Source organism: Cryptomeria japonica, chromosome 5 (genome assembly GCF_030272615.1).
Source record: "Cryptomeria japonica chromosome 5, Sugi_1.0, whole genome shotgun sequence".
Classification (NCBI taxonomy): domain Eukaryota; kingdom Viridiplantae; phylum Streptophyta; class Pinopsida; order Cupressales; family Cupressaceae; genus Cryptomeria; species Cryptomeria japonica.
In genome coordinates, this window is record NC_081409.1 from 507,505,477 (window position 1) to 507,517,484 (window position 12,008).

Below are 12,008 nucleotides of genomic sequence, written 5' to 3' on the forward strand. Positions count from 1 at the left end.
TCATGCAATTCTTCAATAAAACTATGCACATGTATAGTCTGGGGTTACAAATTGAGGATAAAATTATTCACATGTATAGTCTAGGGAATTCCAAGTGACTTCCTTTTACTTTGTTTATTGTTTTAAAAATATGGTAAAGCAACAACAATGCCTAGCTAGTGCTTAACATCGAAAAACAAATTAAAAAGTGGATGCTTCAATCAATCAATCAATCACGTCATCACTCCTTTTATCCCTCTCTCTTTTTGTTAGGTAGATATGGATGCTTCATTTGTATTTTTGCTTTAACGATCCATTGACTTCATTTTTTTATTTAATATTTTTTTTAATAATTTATTATTTTTTATTATTTTAACTAAATACATTATTCTTTATAATACTATATTGCACATCATTATAATATTATCATAACAAATATTACATATTAATATTAATTATAATAACAGATTATATATTATTATAACTAAATATTATTCTTTATGATATGATATATTATATATTATTACAATTTTATTATAATTATATTATAATAGATATTTCATATTAATATTATTTAAAATATTAAAGTATTAATACTATTTTGTTTAGCAATTATTTCATATGCTACTTTTTACCCTATAATATTTAAGCTATTAATTTTAATTTTTATTATATTTATTTGTTCACCACTTAAATTTAAATTAATAATGTTTCATTTGCAAACAAAGAATAACCTTAAAAGAGTCTTTCAAATAAAGAATCATGCTCCAACAATATACCAAAACATGTATAGATTTTAAGTATTTTATAACTAATTATTCGATGTTAAAATACATTTAAGGTTTACCTTTAATATCCTATCAACATATTTCTTGAACCTCCTAAAGATAGAAGTGCTAGTGATAACACATTTGACATTAATGAAAATATTCCTATCAATCTTGGACAACAATTTCCTTCGACATTAATGACAACAATCTTTCCACCTTTGACATTAATGGCAAGATGCCCAACAAACACACAATCATGAAAACAAGCTATACCCCTTCCTTCTTTAACCCTCTTAGGGGTTCCTTAGGGTCAAAGAGGATTGCAAGAAGGTTCTCTTAAATGAGCTTGGAAACACTCAACAAAATCAAGAAGCACTTGACACAACACAAACATGTGAGCAAGTTGTTATCTTGCAACGAACCCATTGAGATGAAAACTAAAGGAGATGTGCAAGAGAACTATCCCTCCTATAATATTTGAAAGAGTTAAAGGAATATCATCTCAACATTGCATGTCTTCACTTGTACCTTTTAGTTTTTGAGTTTAGTGCATCTTAATTCAAATTTCTAATTTTTCAACCTTTGGTCGCTTAATCAATCATTTTCACCACTTCAAAAACAAGGCCTCAACCACCTTAGTTCTTGAGACATCTAATCAGTTGATCCCTTTGAAGTGTTTAGATGTTAGCGGTGTCCAAAATTTTTTTAAGGCCCTAACCCCTTCATAGTCAGCAAATTGCAGTCTTTCAAAACGCAGTCGCTCATAGTCTTTGTGGTTCCCAAGTTTTATCTTTCCCCAATCACCCAACATCCCAATATGGGTGAGTCGTGGTAGTTAGTAAAGGGCCTTCACATGTCTTTGTTATTGGTTGATCGCACCATTTAGAAACTTTTGCACGCACTTTAAATTGTTCTATGATTCCAATCTTTGTCGATGGCCCAACAACTAGCGGTTCCTATTTCCAAGGCACATTTCCAGCCATGATGTCAATGAACATAAAGCATTAATGAGCCTTAAATGCAAAAATCAAATCAAAATGTGGGAAAAGTGTTGGTGCTTTTCATGAAGAGAATATCAGCTCATTTTTGCGAGCTAGACAATATAGTGTGTTGCCCAAGCAAGCAAGTTTTAAATGCTCTAGGCATGTTTAGAGCTACCACCTTTTAGTTGAAATTTTGTTGCTTTTTTTGAGTAGCTAACGAGAGACAGTCTAAACAATCATGTTAATGGTGAATTTGTGGGCAGATAAAAACTAGGTTTGAGCCAAGAGTTTTCCTTCTCCCCCACTACTTTCTTAAATATTTAGGTTTTCCTGGGTGAAATTAGGAAGGTATCTTTGTGGCCATGCTCATTAATTCATATCTCTACTCCACTCTGCATATTTTGCCAATTAATTTAGTCCTTGTTATAGTTACAAAAGCCCTAGCTTGTTTTCTCCTATGCAGGATGAAACCCAAAATGTCTCCTACTAGACAAAGCCTTAGATGATGTGAAAGACACAGACATGGGGGATACTCACCTCTGTGAGGTCTTGGGAAGATTACAGCATCGTGATAGGTCTCACATTGCACAAAAAATCTTGGATATTGGGCTTTTACAAGTCGGGGTTTCCCGCCAGCTATTGCATGTCCAGACTTAGTCCTTGCATGTGCTCAAAAATATCACCCAGATTCTCAAGAAATCAAAACTTTGAATGAGTCTGTAGTTTTGAGAATTGATACTAAATTCATAGCCTCGACATTACAAATTTTGAGAAGGGACCAATATGTAGACATATTTGTACAATCTGGGTGGGAATTATTTCATAATTGAATAGATTGGTGTTTCAGTTGTTTTGCTCGAAGCTAGTTAAAAGTAAAAATGAGGGGCAACTCCAAGATTCTTGTCAAGATACAAAGAGACTTATTCAGGGAGGATATCTTAAACATGATTGTACTTCTACACCAAGTAGTTGGAAGGCCTAATTTTGAATCCTTTGAAGAATGGATGTGTCAGTTTGTGTTGACTATTGGTGATGAGAACAAGTATGTGGACTAGGCAATATTAATAAGCGAACACCTGCATGAGAAACTAGTAGGTTATTAGAAGAATCCACGATTCTATTTGTGTTCTCTATTGTTCTATGTACTTGCTAGTAGCGAGCCGGTTTGGCAAGGCCTAAAAGTTGAAGGCTCTCTTGTGGTGAACTTGCCTGTGTAAAATTGTTTCTATCAATTGTGAAAGGATGTGAGTATGCGAAACTTCTCATACATCCATGACGCATTCTTCATGACCCCGGTGAAAAGGATTGAAGGGTCACGGGAGAAGAATGCTTGCAGAAGTTATAGCCCTAGTCACGCAATTTGGAAGCTATTACATCCAGTTCAACACATTCTTATCTGAGAGTTGAGGTTATGAAAAGGCCCTATTAAAATTATTGAGGTGTGCATTAGACTATCTTTCTTCTTAGAGATTTGTCGCCAGATGGCCTTTGTCAATATCAAATATGTGAATTAGAAAAAGAAGGGGTATTCTTTTCCCCTAGCTCTATCTAGAACTATTCTTATAAAAACAATGTCAGCCAAGAATATTGACAAACTGTTGGCCGAGTTTGGTTTCGCTCCTTGCCACTAAGATCCAATTTTAACAGCAAGGATTTCGTCAAATATAATCTCTATGGAGAGAAACAGTATCTTCATATGCCACAATTGGAAGATTTCCTGGACGATTCTATAGACGAGAAAGAAGCCCAAAGAAGAAATTTGATAAGGTTAACCATAGACCAAGTTATAGCCTTTAGTTTGACTTTGCCAGTCCCAAAAAAAATCGTTGATGATGGTTCAGAGCTGATTGATGAATCATATCAAGATGTTGCTACCGCTCCACTTCCGCAAATCCAATAGCCAAAAGAATAGGAGAGAGAAAACATTAAGGCTAGGTCCTAAGACGTGCTAGAAAGGACAAGGAAGTTGCTGAAAACTTTCTCAAAGAGAATAAAGCTAGAAGAATAGAAAAACCAAGAGCTAACACAACAACTGACTGCCCTAGCTACCTTCGTAAAACCTATCCTGTAAACCTACACCTCACCCATAGAAGGCACTTTAGGAATCCTAGCATTCGAAAGTATCAATTCTGATAAATTAGAACAAATAAAGAGATGTAGGGCTATTACAAGGGGGGTCGATCCATGGGCAAGAAAAGTTGTTCTTAATGGAATGGTATTTATTGAAAATGGTTTGTAGGCTTGCACCCTACTCACAGAGAAGATGAACGCCCTTTGTACTAATTTGATGAATGTGAAGATGGCAAGGGTAAGCCTCGTAATAGTTTTTAAGGAGTTGGAAGAAATTGCAAAGATGTCTCCCAACCTTTTGATAAATGAGCAAATTATCAATAATCCTACAGAAAATAATTCTGCAAACTAGAGGGAAATGTTGGATTGGAAGTTGAATGTGCTCAAAGATTTGGAAGCAGTGATTGTCAAAGCTATCACGCAACATTCCACCGATCTTAAGGATTTAAGGAGTGTTTTTTTCACATTGGGGACAAACATTTTCAAGGAGGGTGGGGAGGTGTTATTGAAAATTAACACTATAAAGAGGGATTTTAGAAAAAATAATTGATGGAGAGTTTTCAGTGGCGAATGTAGGAGTTGCATCCTTGGAATAACTAAAGGATGTGACGCTTTTTCTCAATACTGTCAAAGATGGTGCTAAGGATATACTAGGGAAAATAGTGGAAGCGAACTAGGATATCAATAGGTGAAGAATCAAAGTCAACATTATCGGTACTCCAAATGCAAACACATTATCCTCGATTGTCATAAAATCTAATGCATACAAGAAGAAGATGAAGACACAAGTGATGCAAGTAGACCAAGCGACACAGGAAGCTTAAGAACAATCAGCTAATGTGGAGAGAGAAGAGGGATCATCAGCAAGAAATGAGGTGGAAGAAGTTGGTGTTACTCTTTAAGATTAATTTTCTTTATGCTTTAATTTTTCATGCATCTCAAAACTATTGGCTCTAGGGAGCCGCTCATTTATTTTAAATACCTATTTTTATTCAGTCGTTTTGATGAGACCATTATGGTTTTAAAATGGTTATGCTAAATTTGGTTGTAAATCTTTAGAAGCTAATATGTGTATAGGATCTTTTGGCAAACTTTGTGTTGTTAGAAGTAGATACTATTTAAATTGCTTTCAATTACTTAGATATGCTTCAATGAAAACTATTTGAATGGTTTCCTAAGATCAAAGACTTTGTGTTGTGGTGTATAGATGTCATTCTTCTTATGTTTTTGACTAAGAAAGCAGCAAGAACAAGGTTGGTGTCCCTTAATACAACAGACCAAAGGCAATAAGAGAGACAACAAAATATATGGGCAAACCTCAAAAAAAATTAGTCAGATAGGCCAAAAGAAAACCCTGTCAAACCAGTAAACACCTAGAACCCCAATCAAGGAAGGGGAGAGACACCCAAGCTTTGACAAGGAGGGGTTTGGGGGAGGGGAGAAGATTTCCTTTTCCGCCTGCAACAAACCATAATCCAAGATATGTTGTTATTAGGACCATCAAAGGAGAGATCAAGCAGGGAGGACCTTGTCAAAACATAATTAGAGGCGCCAGGAGATTGTTGCTACAGACCAACAGCAAGTTGCTACAAAACAGCAGTAGGTTGCTGCAAAGGAACAACATCATGAGTAGATTTTGTAGGAGTGGAACAAAGCTACAAAACAAGAACAACATGAGTTGAATCCTCATGGACAGCAGTAGACACATCGATAGTGAGAACTTCATCCCGAGGGGAGGACACATCCTCCTGAGAGGAGTCAACATAGGCAGAATAATACACAATCAAGTGATCAGCAGTGGCATCCTTCCACCAAGTAGAAGCACCCTTGTGACGTGGAAGGGAACAATTGAAAGCTAAATGACCCGTAGAGAAGCATTTTCGACAATGAAAGAGGAGCCCTTCAAAATCCAACGGTTAAGTCCAAGGCCTATCCCCAACCATAAGGACCACATCCCTAGGAAGAGGCAAGGAGATGTCAATATCAACTAAGGTGTGGGAAAAGGTGAAGTAGCCCATGGAAGACGTGGCATCATCAACCTTCGAGAATTGGCCAATAGAGTTACTGATGGTCTTGTAGCAAGAGTGCTCCCAAAAATGAAGAGGAAGATTCAAAAGGCGAACCCAAAGTAGAGACACATTAAGTGGTTTAGTAAGGGGGTTAATAGAATTTTTCCAGGGCTTAACTAAGAGGGAGTGAACAGCCCAAGCCCATGTCTTGCCCAAAATCAGGTCACAATCAGATGAAGAAGTAAAGGAAGCAATGAAAAATCCTTTAGTACAAGGAAAAAGCTCAATATTATGAGCAACCAAAGGCTTCCATGAGTCTCACACCTAGCAATGAAGGTCTGGTAACGAAGGCCATAGCCTAAAGAATCTAGACACCAAAGCATAGCATTGATAGAACTCAATGTTGTCCACAATATCTTATCTACAAACCACGACAGGGAGGACTTGGCACAGGGAAGAGAACGAACCCCCTTGGAAGGTTGGTTAGCAGATCTGGCCACATGAGTAAAGCTATGCACACCAACAAATGAAGAAGGTTTGGGAAGGACATTAGCACCCATAGCAGGGTCACCATCAGTAGAAACATCACCAGACAAAGGAGTAGCACCATTAGTCTGAGCATCCATGGAAACAACCCTAGGAGGGGCATCCACACCACCCAAAGCCAGGGGAAAAGCACCAATTGTATCCACAGTGGTGCCAACGTGAGGGGGGCATCCACCCAATGCAGAGGATGTGGATGCAAGAGGAATAGCGAACTGGGAAATGGGAGCAGTGTTTTGACCCGCTCAAACTATAAAATTTCCACCACCGACGATAGTACCAATTGCGGCACACATAAGAGGGGAGGTGCATGATCCTCTCACAGAAGGAGTTGACACATTCAAACTAGCAAGGGTAGGAGAACTGTTGGAGAGAACGGAGCAAACCATCATCATCATAAATTTCATTCTTCTTATGTTGAATGTATAGCTATTTTGGTATTTTTTCTGCTGAGTATCTAAGTGATTGAAACCTATTCATTATCCCATTGTTGTGAAATATTTATCTTCGTGTGGATGTTGATAACCGTGGTTGTTTTAATTATGAAGATGTTAGATTTTCTCTTCTGATCCCCATCATCCTTTGTGATGAGGCTGAGAATCGATTGGAAGATTTAGTTTTCTTTTGCAATCATTTTGAAATTTTGAAGTATTAGCAATCCTTTAAAACTTTCTAGTTAAAAGTTACACCTTTCAATTGCTTTCTAGTTAAAAGCACACTTGGATTTAATTCATTTCATATCATCAAAAGGTAGCTAAGCCTTGTAAAATAAGGAGAGAGTAGGTATAGAAGGTCATCATATCTATCTCAACTGTATGTTCAAATTGCTACCAGTGTGGGTGTTAGAATGTAGAGTTGGGTAGCAAAATCTATCAACAAACATCTCTCAATAGGAACTAAACTTTATTTGAGCCAACACAGTTGCCATAGAAGAATAATCATAAAAACACCTCTTTAGAGGTTTCCCAAGAAGCGGCTACACATCCCAACTCCATCTCTATGCCTAACCACACTTGTCTACCATTTTCTTTCTCATCAACTGAGATCAAGCCGGCATGACATCCACCACATGATTAATATTATTAACACTCACAAGACACACCTTCCTCACGAAGAGGGTAGTCCTTTAGACACTCCCCCACTCCATTGACTCTTGTCACATGAGAAAAAATGATTCGACCATGTCATTTGCAAAACAAGTGCAACAAATGTGCTAACCTAAATCCAACTCATGCACATGCTTGTTGGGTAGATTTGACCAAGACAAGCACAATTGCAAAGTAAAAAGTTTTATGCAAAGCTTAGGTGGAAGTTTGAGGCCAAGGAGCAAGGACAAATTTTACAATTGTTACAAGATTGTGTAAGAACTCCGGAGTCCCATATAGCAAGGTGAAGGAAAAGAATGGGTTACCTATGCAAGCAAGGAAGAGTTGCAAAAATGTGAGAGTTCTAGATCTTTTCAAAGTAAAGAAAGTAGGGTGGGGTTGTAACTTATGGGTGTGCAATTGTGCAAAGGAGGAGAAGGTTTGCAATATAATGTTCGCAAAAGGCAAAGATTAAGATGCAATTAGCAAAGATTACATGTCTACAAGAGGATCTCGAAGGCCTACAATATGGAGTTAGCAAAGCACAAGAGAAAATTACAAGGATACCAAAGTTATGCAAATCTAAAGTTCTACAATAAAATGGACACAAAGTAAAGGTACAAGAATACTTTATAAAAACTTGCACAATTGCACCAAAATTCTACTTGATCCAACATTTGACCTCAAATACTTAAAGAGGCAAGATGCACAACATAAAGCACAAAAATAAAAATAAAAGACCAACGAAGGAACTCTCAAATTGAATAGTTATAATAGACAAGAAAAAAACAACTCATTGGAGTCATCTAATTTCCACAGTCCATCGTGTTAGATTTTTTCACTTCTGGTTTAAACTGTGTGAAACCTTTTCATCATCAACATTTTATATCATACTACATGATCCATCATCGAGATGAGAGCAATAGATAGAGAGCAAAAGATCATGTCTAGTATTATTTTTCCAATTCTAATTTTATGCTCTCTATCTATAGCTTTCATCTTGACAATGGATTGTATAGTATGATCCAAAACGTTGATAATGAAAAGGTTCCCCACAAAGTTTAAACCAAAAGTAAAAGAGGCTAAAAGAAAACTAAGATAGCAACGAGGCGCAAAATGCAATCTTAAGGACACGCAAGATGGGGTACTACTAAATTATTCCTCAAGCCTCCCTTAATTTTGATTATTTGTACTTTGTTTTTCTTTGAACCATTTGGAAAAAGAGGTTTTTCCAAAGAATTATGAGCATGATACGAATTTGAAGCTATATTAGCAAATGAAACAAGGTAAGCGTTGAATTTTCCCAACCAAATAATGAATTCCATTTCAAGGATGGTTTACTCTTCAAGAATATTTTTTTGTGCATTCCAAAACAGAGGTTGGTGTTTTTAAGAGAAGTGATACTTCTAGAGTAGCTTGTAGCTAACGGATTATGAAAAAAAAATCTAATTTGTAGCACTATGCATACTAGCCTTACATGTACAAGGATGTAGCAAAATTTATTTTTAGCTACAAATTATGCAATGTAAAGAAAATAATAAAAAATTAGAACTATATCAACCATTTCTACTCCAACTAATCCATGGGAAAGCATTTCAATAAATTTTGTTAGAAGGTTACGCATTAAACAAAAAGGCATGATTATTTATTTGTGGTGGTTGATACATTCAATCAAATGTGTATTTGGGGTTGACCCCGCAGTGCAACGGTTAGTTGCAACCCATTGTTGATAGTGGGTCTTGTGTTAGAATCCCCGCTCGTTCACTCGTGTGTGCCTACACTGGAGGAGGTCGTTGGTTCGTGCTTTCGGTCCCGTCATGTAGCTTGTGGCTGGTGATGTTTGCTGGAGGCGTTAATGCCTCTTCCTGTACATTTCTCGTACACTGACGTGGTGGTGTGTCCTGTGACCGGCAATTCGACGAGGGTGTTAATGCCCCTTTCAATGCTAACACAGGCAGGCAGATTAATTAAACGATGTGGTGCGACGAATAACACATGGAGCGATAAGGGGTTGTGATGGAGTGATAAGGAGAGACTGTGGAGAGATAAGGAGGTAATGGTTGTTGATGTTAGAACTAATGCTTAGAGGTGTTCATACCTCAAATATGTAAAAACGGGGATGAGGCCCCCTAGTTTGTGGCCTCACCTGGCGATTGGACTAGGCTAAAATCCATGTCACCGATCAAAAAACTAAAATGTGTATTTTAATGAATCTAGAGAAAAACATTGACCAGGAACGATGTAGCTGCTAATTATTTTCCAAATGTATGGATCTACTTCAATTTGCTTCAAAGCATCATTTCAGACCAAGACTCCAAATTTCTCGATAAATTTTGGTGCATACTTCAGAAGAAAAATAATATTAAATTGAACAGAAGCATAGATGGATAAACTAAAATGGTAAGTAGGACTTTGGTTTATTTACTTTATGGGTATAATCTAAACCATTTGTAGACATGGAATGAAAGCATAGCATATATGTAGTATTCATAAGACCGGGCAGTGCATGTTGTTGACAACCATATGGTTGGTTCAAAGATGGACAAAGCTAGAAAGTGTTCGGAATATTGTCATTGATGTCAACTATGTCAGGAAGTTGCAGGTTGTAGAAGAATTAATATGCGCAAAATAATTGATTTTATGTTTTGCAGAGGTGAAAATGGATTGGATTCATGCTCTACATAGACCTCACAATGTGTTGGATCAATCGCTTTTGTGGAATTCGCCATTTCGAAAGTCAACTTTTTCGTTGACTAGCCTTTTGCGAAATAGCGAAAAGATGGGATGACTACGGTGTCCTTTCACCATTTGGCGGTCAAGCTTTTTTGTTGACTGCAGCATTTGTGATATGGTGAAAAGAAGGAAATGTGACCGCAGAGAGTTTTCACGATTTTGCTAGTCAAACCTCCCTGTTGACCCAACACATTGCAAAATGGCAAAAAAGATACGTTGACTGCACGGAGAAAAGGGAATGGGGCCCACAAGGAAGATTAAAGGCTCTCATGTGACAAGTTTACAATCACATCAACAAACATTGGTCCACGTGTAGAGGTTTGTGTAATCATTGGGGCCCACAAAGAGATTCAAATGTTTTCGCCAGTTCGCAGGTCAACTTTCTTTTGATCAAAGTATTTTTACGAAACGGAAAAAATGGGTTTTGTGACCGTGGGCAAAGGATTAATGTTTTCGCCATTTTGTTGGGTGACTGCCATGGAAGACATAGTTGCTTGTGACATGGCGAAAGTGATAAAGGTAGTTGCAGAGTGGAAGATAAAGTGCATTTTTCTATTTTCACAGATGACCATCAACGAAGACCAAGTCGGTTGCGATATGACGAAAAACACATTTTGTGTCACGGTTTTGCAAAGCGATTGAAACAAACCACCAAGGGGTTTGTGATACCGCTCAAGGGTTTAAGGTCGTTGTGACCATTAAACCTCTTGTCGATAAAACCCTTCTTGTGGGTTTTGACCAATTCAGATGATTATGTTGACACGTTGGCAGACCGATTGACACAATGATCCACATGGCAATTGACTGAGATTGACCAGATGATTTGGACAACAAATATGAAGACACGTGATCATTTAGGCGGTCAAAAGACAATTTAGATATGCAAAGGTTGGTGTTCATAATGCGCTTAAATGAGGTGGTTGTCAATCCAATCAAATCAGGTCAAGAAAGGATGGAGAATGCATTAATGGCGTCCATGTTGCAAACTGTTGAGTGGCTCGACATGATCGACAAAGAGAATATTAGATCTTATGAGCAGATGAGGATTACTAAATTTAGTAATCTGAGTACAGAGAATTATCAAGAGATTGGGAGGATGCATTTAATATGGGCGGCCCATCTGAGACCACTTTTAGGACAACTAATTAAAAACTTCAATAGTGAAGATCTCCAAGATGTTAATAAGTGAATAAAATATTCAAATTCTACTTGGAGGGAAAATGCTTTTACTGATCAAACAGAGAAGAGGCTTATCAAATTTGACAAAGGTAGTTGAGGTAGTTGAGATGGCAGAGATAGCTAAGCAGATGCTGATAAAAAATATAGGTCTGATTTTGGTTTAGTTGTTGTTGATTGAGAGAGAATGGAGTAGAAATGAGGTATTCAACTGGGTAAGAGAAGAAAAATAGAGTGCACATAAAGAGAGAAGACTTCAAGCTGATTAATTGAAGAATACAACAACAAGAAGATTGTTGTGCAGAGACTAAAAGGGCAACAAAGAGACTTCAAGGAATTTCATATTAGAGTTGTAGTGTGTAGAGGATTCATGTTTTAAAAGGGTTACAAGACTCACTTATAACAAGAAAGTTTATTGTATTCAAAATTTACATTCTAATTGATAGTGTTTCTCTGAATGGGTGCTCAGAGCAGGAGTAGGTGTTCCTTGAGTAGGTGCTCAAAATTTTAGGGGTTAGTGCCCTAAAACATATTGTAATCAGTTTTTCATTATGAGGTTGGATTGGAGCAGTAGACTCCAACAGTTATTCTCACCGAGGTTTTTCCCATATTGGGTTTTCCTTCTAAATCCTCGTTACGTGATTTGTTCTTGTGTGTGTA